A 16,668-nucleotide genomic window follows, 5' to 3' on the forward strand; every position below is an offset into this window, starting at 1 on the left:
GCACTGATGATCACACTTAATTCATTTAACACTCTGATGATCAACCAGGATAACCCCAGCCCACTTTGACAGTTCCACTTGATGTTCTGTGGGGGACCACCCCACTCCGCCTGCTCAGACAGTCAACCTAAATTCATGGCTGCAAACCAACACTCGCCTCCCTGGGTGGCAAATGCAAAAACCACACTGGGTTGTAACACCAGAAAGGCCGGGCCACAATGATATCAAGGAAAATAAATCTATGGTGGTATTCTAGACTACGTTACTGGCATAAAAAGTCATCATGCTAAATTGAAAGAATCTTAATTCCCACCACATAACTCCATAGGAAAAGGACATCTTCTGTTATATTAAACTGGAAAAAATTACTTTTTCTCTCCATGAAATAGTTCAAGAAATCTTTTTTGAAATTAGTAGTGAGAAGTCAAGCAAAATGACCCCTTTTATTGACTAACTAAAAAGATTACAATATGCAGACTTTCGTGGCAACTCAGGCCCCTTCTTCAGGCGAGATGTAATCATTTGAACTTGGTAAAAACTCAATGTTTTTTAACACAGCATGCCGGGTCTCAGCTTGACCTTACTGCTGTTTTTCAATAAACATGGAGCACCACCCTGGGCTTTTACTTTGTCATGAGGCTCCCCGATGTGGATACAGGAAAGACGCTGTGTGTGTTTTGTTTTTTTTAGCTTGATGGAATTTTATTTTTTTTTTTTTTTATTTTACTTGGAACACGTTGACTGGACAGCTGCATTGTTTTGGTGAGGGTGTCTTTGACTGAACGCTTTTTAATTTTACATTGGTTTGCATTCTTAAAAAAAAAAACACTAAAGGAATTGGAAAATTTCATAAGTTGACATATCAGCACATTTAGTGGCTGCAAGATATGGAGGACTATTTCGGGCAAAATTAAATAAATAAATGTGCAAATAAATAAAAGTACTGTGAAATGTGAGCATAAATAAATAAATGTGTCATGAAATGAGAGCCTAAATAAATTTGTCATGAAATCTATACTAATAAAAGGCAAAGCCCTCACTCACTCACTCACTCACTCACTCACTCACTCATCACTAATTCTCCAACTTCCCGTGTGGGTGGAAGGCTGAAATTTGGCAGGTTCATTCCTTACAGCTTCCTTACAAAAGTTGGGCAGGTTTTATATCGAAATTCAATGGTCATAATGGAAGCTGTTTTTCTCCATTTACTGTAATGGAGATGAGCTTCAACGCCGTGGGGCGGAGTTTCGTGAATCATGAGAACATAAATAAATGTGTCAGCGAAACTGCGAGAGAAAGTTTTAAGTGCCAGAAATATGTTTTTGAAAAGGCAGCAAAAATTGATAAGCATATTCATAAATCCAGCTTATTTAAAAAACCCGTGCATGCAGTGTGTCATAAAGAAGAAGACGAGCTGTTTATTGATGCATTTGAAACCTGTCATCTTTACAACGATTGACAAACACGGAATGTAACTTGTCAAATCCTTGATGTAACATTCCTCCAAAGTCCATACTCAGTGTATTCATTAGATGATTATGAAATACGTCTTGAAGCTCACAAGATGCTGAAGAGAAAAGTTGATTCTGAAAATAGAGCCTTTAAAACCGATGGGAGGCTGAGTATATGTTTACTGAACCCGTGTGTCTCATTTGTGGAGCTAATGTAAAACAGAAAGCAGCATAATTAAATAAGAATCTGACACTTCAGCGGACGTTTTAACCCGTGCACAATCACTTTCACTGTTAAACCAAGTCAAAGTTGAGAGGGTGGGCTCTAACACGCCCTCTAGTTACTGATCTTCTCAGTGAATCGATAGCGCCTCACATGAGCAATTAATTAGAAAACCAAACAGAAACGAACCTGCTTACTACTGCCGATTAAATGGATTCTGCCGAAGATATTACGTATTTCAGAGAGAGTAAAGAAATTTGAATGTTTGTTCTGAAGATTTATCGGAAGAAATTACACCATGTTGGCGGCCCTTTCCACGCAGACTTGCACGTAAGACTCCGATATAGATGAAACTGTTTTATATATGGAAATTATCGAAGAACTGGTGGAAGGCGGTACTCGACTACACTCCAGTTCAGGTGACGCAGTTCCCTGAAAAATGCTCTGGACGTCCATCCCTTGGGATTAATAAAGTATCTGACATTCCTGCTGAGTCAATAGAACACCTTCTGTTATGCGGTTTAAATAGAACACCTTCTGTACGACAGATTACAGATGTATATGGTGTATCGGAGAAGACGATCACAGGGCGAATGAGCCAGTTTGATATACGGTAAGCTGCAACGGCTGTATTAGTTTGGGTACTTTGACATGGAATGCCCAAAGCAGCGCCCACTAATATTTTGTTTGAAAAAGTAGCTGCGAATATGCACCTGACTTTATACTCATAAAACAAGGGGCAAATACTCAGTTCAAAATAGTAGTTGGCGATGCCATGTCAAAGTACCCAAACTAATACAGCCGTTGCAGCTTACCGTATATCAAACTGGCTCATTCGCCTTGTGATCGTCTTCCCCGATACACCATATACATCTGTAATCTGTCTGTTCTATTGACTCAACTGGAATGTCAAATGATGGACGTCCAGAGCAGGGAACTGCGTCACCTGAACTGGAGTGTAGTCGAGTCCCTTCCACCAGTTCTTCGATAATTTTAAAAACAGTTTCATCTATATCGGAGTCTAAAAGAGCTGCCAACATTGTAATTTCTTCCGATAAATCTTCAGTTCTCTCTCTGAAATACGTAATATCTTCGGCAGAATCCATTTAATCGGCACTAGTAAGCATTTTTCTAATTAATTCTTGTGCTATCGATTCACCAATCAGTAACTAGAGGGCGTGTTAGAGCCCACCCTCTCAACTTTGACGAGTGAAAGTGACAGTTTTATTTCAAGTCGTATTTCATGATGGTTTGGAGGAATGTTACGGACAAAATGAAATAAATAAGCAACAAAAACATATTTCGTGACACATTTATTTATGCTCTCATTTCATGACATATTTATTTAGGCTCTCATTTCATGACACATTTATTTATTTATGTTCACATTTCACAGTACTTTTATTTATTTGCGCATTTATTTATTTTAATTTATTTATTTAATCCATAGCAAGAGACAACCTATTAATTAATTTTATCTACTTCTTCCACTTTTTTTTTCATTTCAGGTTGAGCGTGGCCCACTGCTGCTGACCACAAGGCATTAACCGTTTGTGGAGTACATTCAGGTGACACTTAGTAGGTAAATATTAGTGTTTCTGACTAACTGAACTCATGTCTTGAGGGATGTGACAGACAGACAGACAGACAGGTATTAGATGGGATGTCACTTTGAGGCATGCTGGTATACACAAGCCATTATAACTATATAAAGATGGAATTGGGACTTGATCATCAGTCTAGTGAAAGTCCATTCAGATTTAGCATTAGTCCTGGGTATGAAATTAAACTGCATCCAGCCCTGCAAACGGTCAGAGGGAGGGAGCGTCAGTTACAGCACTACAGCCGTTTGGCGCTAACCCTAACCCTAACCCTAACCTGGTGATCTGGGTAACAGGAACCACACTGTTGATGACCCGAGCAGCTGGACCAGGCCAAAGAGACACCCACATAAGACAGACAGACGGTCATTTCTGGACGGTGGGACACCAAGTGTCTGTCAGGGGGGTTGCCAACTAGGATCCCAATTGGTTTTGTCATGCACTGGTACAGCAACACGCTGTACCAGTGCATGTTCCCCAACTTGACCTGACCTGGACCTGCATGGAAACCACCCAGGTGATGCCTACAGACTGCTAGGGTGGGACAGAACCATGGAAGAAAAGCAACACATTGGGAACAGCAGGGGAGTTCAGGCTGTAAAAGAGAGTTTATAACAACAAGGGATCAGCGAAGCAGTAGTAGAAGTGAAGGGCTCACCACAAGTGACGGTATCTCCCAAGGCTACTACAGTGGATTTGGTATTGAGAATTGGCTGTACAGCAGGAGTTTGAGTTGAGCAAAATCGAAATAAATCCCCAAAGGTGTCTGCGTGCCAGTCATTCCTGCAGGGTAACAGACCTGATTTTCTGCACACTGGCTACATGAGATAAAGTTCCTGCAAAGACAGGGAGACACACAAGTACTGATGGCACCATCAGTTATTCTCATTTTCGGTTTTTCAAAATGGGTCATGCACGTCTTCAAATAGCACTTGTACTTTTTCTTTCTTTTAACGTGGGCTCTTCCCACCCCCTGTTTACTTCTTTAAATTGTGTCCCACCTTGACCAGTAGCCAGCTGTTGTCTTGTGCTGCCTGTGATGGATCCCTCTGAAGTGTAATTTGTACAGAAATAATTGGTTATGTTGAGCACTATGTGCTATATAAGTACTGTATGTCCAGTTTCTTGGAGCAATCTGATTGGTCAGTTTGGTTTTAGTGATGTGACAAAAGAGGAGGTGCAAATGTGAGACATACAGTACAACAACAACAACATTTATTTCTATAGCACATTTTCATACAAACACTAGCTCAAAGTGCTTTACATAATAAAGAATAGAAAAATAAAAGACACAATAAAAAATAAAATAAGTCAACATTAATTAACATCGAATAAGAGTAAGGTTCAATGGCCAGGGGGGACAGAAAAAACAAAAAAACTACAGACGGCTGGAGAAAAAATAAAATCTGTAGGGATTCCAGACCATGAGACCGCCGAGTCCCCCCAGTACATGGAGGAGTAAAGCCGTATAAGCCACGCAGCGACCGCTGCCTTCAATGACGGCGAGTATGAAATCAGACGGGAAGCAAAAAAGGTGCCTCATAACTAATGAGTATATGAGATGCAGGCTTTACAGTAGGGGTGCCCAACTCCAGTCCTGGAGGGCCGGTGAAGTGGCGTTCACAGACACACGAATAAGGAGGAAAGGCGCTACATGCAGGGCAAGAGATAGAAAATATTTTATAATTATTCTATTACCTATATGGGACAGGTGCTGTGGCTAGTCTTCTATATATAAATGTCTACGTGTGTGTGTGTGTATGTCCAGCCCAGAAGTGAGAAGTGGAGTCAGGGTAAGGGCTCCACCTTCGAGGAAACACAAGCGAGGCGAGCACGCTGGCAAAACGAAACCACCGAAGAAACTTTCAATTACCTGACATCTTGACATTTCAATTTTTTTTCTGACATTTTCAATAGTTTCTAAAGCATGGGCTTGCACGGCTAGTATGGAATAAAATTCAAGTGTGTTTGATTTTCATAGAAATGTAATTGTGGTGGGCGGCACGGTGGCGCAGTGGTAGCGCTGCTGCCTCTCAGTTAGAAGGCCCGGGTTCGCTTCCAGGGTCCTCCCTGCGTGGAGTTTGCATGTTCTCCTCGTGTCTGCATGAGTTTCCTCCCACAGTCCAAAGACGTGCATTTTGGGGGCAGGGGTACTTGAACCCAGGTTTAAATGGTTGATTGCACCGGTCGACAGGCAGGATAAGCAGAGGAGACACCGGATTTTAGAGTAATGCATTGAAGCTTGTGACTATTTTAATAGAAGGAATTGCTTGTGATTTTTCTAACATTAATAACTGGAAACTTTTAACCTTCACTTTCACCTGTTTTTATCTATGAGCACTGCTCCTCTTGCATGTGTGGGATTTTTGTGGAATAAAAGCGCTAAGCACTTTACACCTACCTCTTGACTGTGTGTGTCCTCATTTGCCCGGCTCATCCTCGATCTATGACTGTCAACGGTTCCAGGTTCAAGTTGCCAAAAGTTTTGGAGCCAACCTGGAATGTCACAGTAATACACTGAATTATTCTCAAGTGACTTAATTCATGACACAAAATTGCTATTAAGTTGATGCTAAAGGGTAGCTTTAAAGAAACAGATGAGAGTCTGTCCAAGTGACTGAGACGGATCAAATGACCTCTGTTCATTTATTAGCTAAATACGAGGTCTGTCCGGAAAGTATCCAGCCATGTAATATGAAAATAGATACATTTATTGACGAAGATGCAAGAAGCATTGTACATAGGACGATGATGCCTCGGTCCCCTTCATAGTAGGCACCTTGGGACCTCACCCTGTTCTCCCAGTGTCTCTGCCAATGTTCAAAACACTCCTTAGTTGCAATGGCCATCCGCTGCCTCGTCATATTTTCCTGAATCTCATTGCCAGTCTGAAATCTCTTCCCTTTCAAAAGTTATTTTAGTTTTGGGTAAATTCGTCACTCACTGCATCGTCTCCAAAAGCCTTCCGAGTCATCCGAATAGTTTCTGTGGACAAATGTTCAAGCTTAACGCAAAATTTGATGCAGATTCGTTGCTCTGCTCGCTCAGTCATTTTGAATGCAACGGCCACACAGTACAAATGCTCACTCAATGGCGTCTGGTGTCTCCACCGACTAGTCCAGTGAAGTTGTCATTGTTCACACGTACACATTCTAGTCCACTCTCCTTGGCTAGAAGGTTACATCAATGTCGCACAAACTGTTCTCGTTATATTAACAATGGCTGGACTTTGACCTCGTAGGTCATAAAGTTACTGCCACAGTTTATCTTGGGCTTCAGCTTTTCCTCTCTTAATTGATTAGTAATGGTGACTTGAATTAGGATATTGCATGCTGCCATTACAGATTTAGAAGGTCATTACTATCAACAACAACAACAACATTTATTTGTATAGCACATTTTCATACAAAAAAAAATGTAGCTCAAAGTGCTTTACATAATGAAGAATAGAGAAATAAGAGACACAGTAAGAAAATAAAATAAGCCAACATTAATTAACATAGAATAAGAGTAAGGTCCAATGGCCAGGGGACAAAAAAAAAAAAAAACTCCAGACGGCCGGAGAAAAATAAAATAAAATCTGCAGGGATTCCAGGCCATGAGACCACCCAGTCCCCTCTGGGCAATCTACCTAACATAAATGAAACAGTCCTCTTTGTATTTATGGTTTTCACGGAAGGATTTGATGATGATGATGATGATGATCACGTGGACTTCTGGCTTTTAGTCCATCAATGTTGGAGCATCATGATGCTTTGAGTAGGTGGTGGTGGTGCAGGCCGCCACCACAAAGAAACCGGAAAAAGAAACAGAAGAGAGAGTAGGAGTCAGTATGGATTTTAGAGCCACCATGAATAGTTATTATGATGAATTGAACATACAGAGTATCGGGATTAAGATAAAGTGAAGTTATAAAAGGCCATGTTAAAGTAATGTGTTTTCAGCAGTGTTTTAAAGTGCTCTACTGTATTAGCCAGAGCGAATTCCTATCGTCTACTATCCTACTATCCAGAGTACAGAGATATTCTAACTGGCATGTGCTAATCAACATGCGGCACATTGCTGCTCTTCAGCACCGTGATCGGCGAATGTAACGAACGAACGAACTTCAAAACTTCTCTCTTCATTACCTGAAAAATCTCAGATTCCTGTTTATGGCACTGCCTACCATTAGGAGACATATTAGGTTAAACTGAAATGCCGCTGATACTAAGTTGTGTTTATCACTAAAATCGATGAATACTTCATTATGCAGTGTTACTAATCAAGCCCTAGAATAATAAAGTGGGCTGATTCTAGAGCTGCGTATAGCAGAGGCATAAACCGATTCTAAAGAAATACCTTTTAGTGCAGGTGTTACTTTGGGAATAAAATTATCTGCTGCAGTTCGGTTATTTTGGGCAGAGGGAGTGAACCCTGCTGAAATTAACCAAAGGATGTTAGCTCAGTATGGAAGTGAAAACGTCATCCACATCCCTGTTACAGCCCTGATCTACCAACAATGCGACTCTCACAGCGCTGGTCCACTTAACCTCCAGAGCATATTAGTCCAGAGAGTCAGTCGGGCAACTGTTTAAATGTGTTTCACGTAAGCGTTAGATCCAAGGATTACTCGGGCTGAAAAAGTGCTAGCATGGTTAATGCCAGAGTGTTACTCGGGCTACAGTATAGACATGTCTACTACGTGTCAGGCCTGAGCGTTACCTGGACAACTGCGTAGGCGTGTCTTATGTAAGCGTCTGCCCCGAGCGTAACCCAGGCAACCGTGGAGATGCATCTTCTCCCAGCTTCATAACAGCATCTCGTAAAAAACGTTTTCCAGCCGCCTAGGAGTTGCACGCTATTGACAGAGATATGAGCAGTGATGCTGTTGAGCTTGTTATGAGCAGTGATGACGAAATGAATCAGTCTTCAGGCAGCGATATTGAAACAGACAGTGAAACTGAAAGTGAGTCTGAGGAATTCAAAAGCGATGTTTGCGTTTCTGTTGACCCTGCTTCAGGTAAACCAGCGCCACCTCATTTTGATTTTGTGGGGCAGTCAGAACTAAAAGTGGACGTTGACAGCCAAGGTTCACTTACTTACTTGAAGTTATTTCTTGATGATGATGTGATCGAAAGAATTGTTGTTGAGATGAGCCGTTATGCTGAACAGTGTCAGGTAAATGACCGTACACCTAAGCAGATTTCCTGTTCAGATGGGAACCGTTAGCTGCTTATGATATCTGGTATTGGCATCATTATCATCATTATCCTTTTTACACTTCTGACTTTGTAGTTTTAGTGTTTTGCACATTTTACAGTGGATTGAAATTTAATAAAAATGTAATTATGAAAGACAAAAATGCAACAATTTTTACTTTTTTTTTTTGAGAACAAAATGTGCCACTAAGGAGATTAAGGAGGCTCCACACGGTTGCAGGTTCACCTCTGGAGATGAGGTTAAGGAAGCAGTACATACCTGGATTTGGGAGCAGCCGAATAGCTTCCCCTCCCAAGGAATGAAGAAATTAGTGAAACGATACCAGAAGTCCATCGACCTGCAGGGAGAGGACAGCATGTGGAGAAGTGATAGAACTATTAGGTTCATCTGCTCACAGTTACTGGTATTAAACGGTAAATTGCCTTCACTTTTTGGTTCTGCCTCGTATGCGAACGCTCCTAAAGACATTCATGACATTTAGAATCATAAACACTGTAAGACATGGTGGGACTGTCATTCACAAAGATTAGCTGTACTGTATTAACTCTTGTTTTAGGGCTGTGATCTTGAAGTTTCATGAGGTTATCAATTACAGTATTGCCCCCGGAATCCAAACACCCCAGAACTCGAACAACTTGGAATCCGAACGAAAAATTCGAGCAAATTTTGCCCTGGAATCCGAACGGCCAGCTCGTTGTTTGTGTGTGTTTGTGCGAATGTTACCCCAGCACTTGGGCCACCCATACGCTTTGTCGTTCAGTTTGTTCTCGGAAGCTGTAGTGAAAGCATCTCATGTGATTTTTGCTGCTAATTTTATGCTTTTGTGTTATTCTTTTACATAATAAGAACTTAGTGTATTCGCCATGGGTCCTAAAAAGTGTAGTGAGGAAAATAAGAGTAAGAGGAAAGCCTTCCAAGCAACAATCTCTTTCCTCCTCCTCCTCCTCCAGCTTCCACATGCACCACCAGGATTCCTTTTTATACAGGTTTTATATTTTTAATTTTATTAATTTACATTTTTATTTAAATATTATTATTTGTGTAATATGTTACCTTAAAGTCAAGGGTATACACTGTTAAAATCATTTTGAAAATTCAAGTTTGTGGGACCCAGGAACGGACTAATCCAGTTTCTGTTATTTTAAGGTGGAAAAATGGTCTTGGAACTCAAACAGGGTTCTGGAACGGATTAAGTTCGGATTCCAAGGTATCACTGTAGTTCGGATTCCAAGGTATCACTGTATTTGCATTTTCTGAATCACATAACTGGTGTTGCGAAGATGAACCTTATAATTCTAGTGATAACATGTATTCAAATGCAAATTAAATATTAATCTTATTTTTAAAATTTACAGTTGGCAGTTGTGATCCCTTTAGCTTTTTTACACTGAAAATCTTTCACTGCGGATGCATTCAGATGGCCACGTTATTCCCAGCTGTGAAGATGGTGAGTTTGCATTTGTTTGGCATTTTAGTTCACTAGCTAGCATTCTAAAACGTCACTAAAAGTCACTAAAACGTCATTTTAATTACAGTGTACGGAGTCCGACCAAAGACTTAATTTTGGATACCAATTTCTCTTCCACACTCTGCTTTAGTAATTCAGGTAATCCTAAAGAGTTACAGAATTTGACATGCAGTGCATCTCAAGTACTCAAGAATTATTTGCCGACAGGGATTTGCTCCACTCTCTGTAAATAAAATATGATAAAGATATCGCAATCTTAGAACAAACTCCACATACAGGATCATGTGTACTACAGAAATTATAATTTAATGTCTGACTATGTGACTTATAGTTAAATACGTGTCCTCACAGCCTGATGTCTTTACTCCAGATACTTCATGTGTGTCAACTCTACATAAATTAAACCCTTCACGTAAAAAATTATTTTATGTCACTTTTTCATCATGCTTTAAATTCGGCTTATTTTAAGACCTACATGCTGTATATATGTTTGGTATCATTCTTTTCAGAATTTACCAAACTTTAATGTGATGTTGGCAGATTTTCAGATTCTTATTCCATTTTTAAATTATAAAGTAAAAAATATGAAGAACTCACGTCTCACGAAACGGGACTTCGTACCAAAAGATTTAACCACGGCCGAGGCCAGAAATAAAAGACAAAGAGTAGGAGAGCTGCTGTACAGGCTTTTAAATGTTCAAAGTGCCATGTGAGATGCAGATCACGTGGCATGGCAGCAGCAGCAGCAGCTGAGCGAGGAGGTTTCCCATTGTACCACCGTTTAAAGGGGGCTTCGGAGGAGTGACTGCGTCTCCATGGGGTGCGTTCAGCCCCCCTCTTTACAACGCAAGCGGCAGAGATGCGAAGTGGCTGGCGCATAAGCAGGCTGGGGAGGTTTGTATGGGGAGGCGAACCTCCTAGTCTTCAAATAACAAAATAAAAGAAGAATATTCTCTTCCATGAATAAAAGAAAGTGGCGCTTAATGACAATACTTGAACTGATTAATGACAACACTTGAACTGACCAGGAGTACACACAAGTATCACCCGTCAATATTTACGACAAAAGGCACACATGCCACACTGGTCAGGAATGTGTCAGTTAGTTTTGACACCCTATTTTTACTTCTTAATTTTTTTTTTAAACAGTTTTCTCACCATTTCATATCCATGAATTGTTGTGGGCATCGGTGGACGTGGCGTTCTTCCAGGCCACATGATACAGTTCATGTCAAAATCACGATCTTGCTATTAAGGATGGCAGTGTGCATTATGAAGTGTCCAAACTAAGAAAGGACATTTGTGAAAGACTCCACAAGAAAACAAAGTCTTTTAGGGAAAGGTCACTAGCCTGGAATGATATACTCAGCAAAAAAGAAACGTCCTCTGACTTTCAGCTGTTTTACTTTCAGTAAACTTAATGTGTAAATATTTGTATGAACACTAAAAGAGTCAACACCATAAGACATAAACTAAAAATGTTTCACAATGTGTCCCTGAATGAAGGGATCCTCAAAATCAAAAGTACCAGTCAGTATCTGGTGTGGCCACCAGCTGCTTGAAGTACTGCAGTGCATCTCCTCCTCATGGACTGGACCAGATTTGTCAGTTCTTGCTGTGAGATGTTACCCCACTCTTCCACCAAGGCACCTGCAAGTTCCTGGACATTTCTGGGGAATGGCCTAGCCCTCACCCTGCGATCCAACAGGTCCCAGACGTGCTCAATGGGATTGAGATCCGGGCTCTTCCACTGCGAGGATGATCAGCTGTCCTTCCTGTCTCCCTGTAGCGCTGTCTTAGGCGTCTCACAGTGCGGACATGGCAATTTATTGCCCTAGCCACATCAGCAGTCCTCATGCCTCCTGCAGCATGCCTAATGCACGTTCACGCAGATGAGCAGGGACCCTGGGCATCTTTCTTTGGGTGTTTTTCACAGTCGGTAGACAAGTCTCTTTAGTGTCCTGCGTTTTAGAACTGTGACCTTAAATGCCTACTTTCTGTAAGCTGTTAAGGTCTTAACGACCATTCCACAGGTGCATGTTAATTAATTGATTATGGTTAATTGAACATGCATGGAAAATTGTTTAAACCCTTTACAATGAAGATCTGTAAAGTTATTTGGATTTTTAAAACATTATTGTTGAAATACACAGTCCTGAAAAAGGGACGTTTCTTTTTTTGATTTTGTTCGGACGTCAGATCTGCTTGTGTCCTAGTAACAAGGAGAAGGATTAACACTACAATTTAGGCCATGACCATGATGACAACATTGACGATTCGTCTATCTCACTATATCTTTTCTAATCTCCGACAGTTGTTACAACACTTGTCCAACAGAGCACTCACTTCTAGTATCCTACTGAGCACATTACCAGCATAATAAGTGACCCTGAGATAAGATGAATGTTTTCTGAACTACATTATAAACAGACATAAATGACCACAGAAACAAAGATCTGAACCATCCACCGCTACGCAGCAGATACTGGCAGAGCGTTGAGCTTTACAACGTATACTTGGAGCTGCCGCTGCTCCCACTTCTGTCACTCTTAGTAAAGACGTTCACGCACCCAAACTTGAATGCTACTCAGGAGACCCTGACAGGTGCCATGGATTAAGTGAACCAGTGCAAATTAATATTTGAATTCCAGCCTAGTAGTTTTACTATGGCAAAAGCTAAAATTATATTTGTAACATCGAATGGTAGTAGAAAATCCTCTTCAATGGCCAATTGTGTAAAGTTGTTATATAACCGGATTTGCAAGATCCCAGCAAGCAAATGCTTCCGAGTTTATGTGAAGTGTGCAAGTGGTCCATTCGGGTGTTATTTTTGTTGAGAAGGACAGTTCTAAATGTCCCTGAAGTTAACTATAAGATCACAGTAAAGAGCAGCTATCCCCCTATCACTAACCTCGTCCATCCTGAAGCAGTTTAGAGATTCCAACTGTTTATCAAGCTGGGCCTCAGGACAGCCTATAAACCTTATCAGTATCAGAAGTGGAAAACGGCTTTTAACACATTAGTCTAAAGTTTTGTTTTCCTGCTTTTGTTTTAGCCATTCTAGGAAGGCAGAAGGAAGAGCTGAATTGATGAATTTCGAAAAGACGGTAGGTATGAAGTCTGTGGCTATTATTTCTGGCATTCTGGCTATTTGTAAATGGATCCATGAGTATCTTTTACATCGCACTCTACTTCCCTTCCTGAAGTATAAGCCATACCAAAAAACAGAAAATAAAACTGGTGGTGGCAGGCCATCCACTGAGTGGCGAATACTAGCTAAATATGTTGGGGTTACAGGATTCTGACTGAATTACATATGTCTCTGCCTTTAATGATGCAAGTTTCTGTGCTAAGAGGGTTAAGTTTGTCTTCCTTTTTAATATTCAATTATCCATAAATGTCTGTAGGTATTACCAAAATCCTGAGATGTCTAAGTGTCTATTAAAACTATAAAGAAAGACGCATTTCCCATGTACTGAAAAGTCAGTCAGTCAGTCATTATCCAACCCACTATATCCTAACACAGGTTCATGGGGGTCTGCCGGAGCCAATCCCAGCCAGCACAGGGCACAAGGCAGGAAACAAACCTCGGGCAGGGCGCCAGCCCACCACAGACTGAAAAGTCCATTCATTAACTTTCACACCAACACATCCATGTCACCGTTGCAGAAAGCTGGTGTCCGTCTTGACAGCACTAAGTACAGGAAGGGAACCCGAGTTCATCACAGGGCATACGCGCACGCACACCATTTCACACAGAGTCAATGTAGTGGTGCAAATCAACCAAACTCACACATCTTTTGGGAGGTAAACTGGAGTATACAGAGGTAACCCACATAAGCTGTACACAGAGAATGCCCAGGCTCAGGATTTGAACCCAGTACTCTGAAGCGGTAAGGTAGCAGTCGTGAGTGTAGCTCCATCCCTGCCCTGACCCCAGAGTAGGTGATCTAATACAACCTCGGACTGGAGACGTCTTCCTATCAGTGACTGATCTAGAGAGCTGTGGACCTCCTCACAAGCCACATCAACTGTTTTATTTGTACTGCTTGATATAAGAATGTCAAATGGAATTCTTTCATATGTTACTAACACCATGTACTTTGTAATGGTGGCAGAGTAAAATTTTTAATCTCATGTTTTAATGCAGATTGGAGAAAAAAAAGATTATGACATAATATAAGCCAACAGTGGCCACTTCTGTACGATGTGAAAGAAACTCTCCTAGATTTCTCGTTTTGTCGCGGTTTGGTCCTGGGGTGCCCCTGTTCCCCTAAATACTTTTTAATTAAGTAGACCTTAACAGAATGTCTTAAATCCCACACTCTTGACACACTGTCAAGTACCGTAGTTCAACACATTTCCCCTTTCTGTAACCGCAGGCAATTAGACAGAGCATCATAGCAGACATTTATGTCACCACCTACTGTCTTCCTTTCTTTCCTACAGTATTCATCTGTCCCCTCAAGTCTTTCTTCTTTTAGACCTTTCTAGGCTTCTGCTCAAACTCTCCGAATGCAAATTATTCTGTCTGGGTACCTTCTCTGCCTCCTCCTGGAAGACACCTGAATGTGTCGACAACTGGCCGTCCTCCTTCTACAACTTGCTAGATTTGGACTTGTCTGCAGTGCGGATTAATGGCTCTTCTAGTAATGTAATTGAATCCTAGTGTGTTGCAGCTCAATTGTGTAAATCTCGGCTTGTAACTCCTTAATTTTTTGTTTTTTAAATCTCTGGGCTCAGGACCTAAACTCTGTATGCTGCGTCCTTTTATTGATATATCCTGTCAATTTGTCTTCACTTAATAAAAGGTTGATCACAAAAAAAGATTAAATAAATAGTGCCATAAGCAACATAATGTGTGAAAACCATACAACCTGGTACTGCTAAATGTTCATTATTTTCCCATCATCCCTGATCCCCGTACTGACCCCTACTCTCTTTTTCCGGTTTCTTTGTGGTGATGGCCTGCGCCACCTCCACCTACTCAAAGCATCATGATGCTCCAACATTGATGGACTAAAAGGCAGAAGTCTGCATGACCATCATCATCAAGTCCTTCCGTGAGAACCATAAATCCAAAGAGGACTGTTTCATTTATGCTAGGTAGAATGCCCAGAGGGGACTGGGCAGTCTAATGGTCTGGAACCCCTACAGATTTTAATTTTTCTCCAGCCGTCTGGAGTTTTTTTTTTTCTGTCCCCCCTGGCCATTGGACCTTACTCTTATTCGATGTTAATTGATGTTTTTTCTTATTGTGTCTTTTATTTTTCTATTCTTTATTATGTAAAGCACTTTGAGCTACTGTTTGTATGAAAATGTGCTATATCAATAAATGTTGTTGTTGATCTTATAACGTTACTCTAGTTATGATGTCACCTGGTCTCCAAGACAAACTTGCCTTTTTTAAAATTAAATTTCTTCTCCCAAAGCAGTAGAGCGGTACCGACAGGCTAAAAGGACTACAGCCCTGTCGGCCAGGGGATCAAAAACCCAGAAACACTTTGAGGAGTTCCTCAACCCAATGGATATGCCCTCTATGAAGGCTGTTGGGGGATCAATGCCCATTTCGATAAGGAAGGTCACTAAGGTAGTTAAACAACTCTGTAGTTCCAAGGCTCCAGGTGTGGATGTGATCAGCCAATGATGGAGGGGGTCCAGTTTGGTGGCCTTAGAATTTTGTCACTGCATTACTTTAGAAGACGTGGTCCTGTTTGCTTCATAGGGCTGTGACCTCCAGCACACATTGGTAGCGTTTGCGACTGAGTGTGAAACGATGGGGATGAGAATCAGCACCTCCAATTCTGAGGTCACGGCCTTCAATAGGAAAAAGGTAGACTGTTTATACTGATTGGGAGGTGAGTTACTACCTGAAGTGAAGGATTTTAAGCATCTAGAAGTCCTGTTTACAAGTGAGGAGAAATGGAATGGTGATACTGACAGACCAATTGGGGTGGCAAGCGCAGTTATGCGTTTGGTATGCTGATCTGTAGTGGTGAAGAAGGAGCTGAGTCAGAAGGCAAAGCTCTCTGCATTGCTACCCTACCCTATACTGTATGGTCATGAGCTTTGGGTATTGACTGAAAGAATGAGATCATGGGTACAAGCGGTCAAAATAAGCTTCCTCCTCAGGGTGGCTGGGCTCTCCTTTGGAGAAAGGACAACAAACACGGACATCTAGGAGAGGCTCAGAGTGAAGCTGCCGACCAACAGCATTGAGAGAAGCCAACTGAGGTAGTTTGGCATTATGGAATTTTTAGTTAATAAATAGCATCTGATATGGATGCCTCCTGGACATCACCCTGTGGAGGTTTTACGGGCACAACCAGCTGGGAGGAGATCCCAGGGAAGGTCCAGGGCTTACTGGGAGGATTGTATGTCCCAGATGGCTTGGGAAAGCCTTGGAATCCCACAGTATGAGTTAGCAAGTGTGGCTGGAGAAAAGGACATTTGGGCCTCACTGCTAAGAATGTTGCCCCCACGACCCTGTTTCTGAGAAGCAAAGGAAAATAGATGGATGGAATCTCTTTCCCCCAAAAGTCCACTCAGAGCTGAAACACTCCTGCCCTTAGTCAGGAGGCTAAAGCGTGCTGTGTTTGTGTAACTTTGAAACCGGGTTTGTAAAAAGTGTGCACATTCAAAGTTCATAAAACTAAAATCAGCTGCTTTAGCTCATGCTTCTGACATCATGAAGGGGACCCTACAGAAACAGCTTTTACACTT

Source organism: Polypterus senegalus, chromosome 14 (genome assembly GCF_016835505.1).
Source record: "Polypterus senegalus isolate Bchr_013 chromosome 14, ASM1683550v1, whole genome shotgun sequence".
Lineage (NCBI taxonomy): Eukaryota > Metazoa > Chordata > Cladistia > Polypteriformes > Polypteridae > Polypterus > Polypterus senegalus.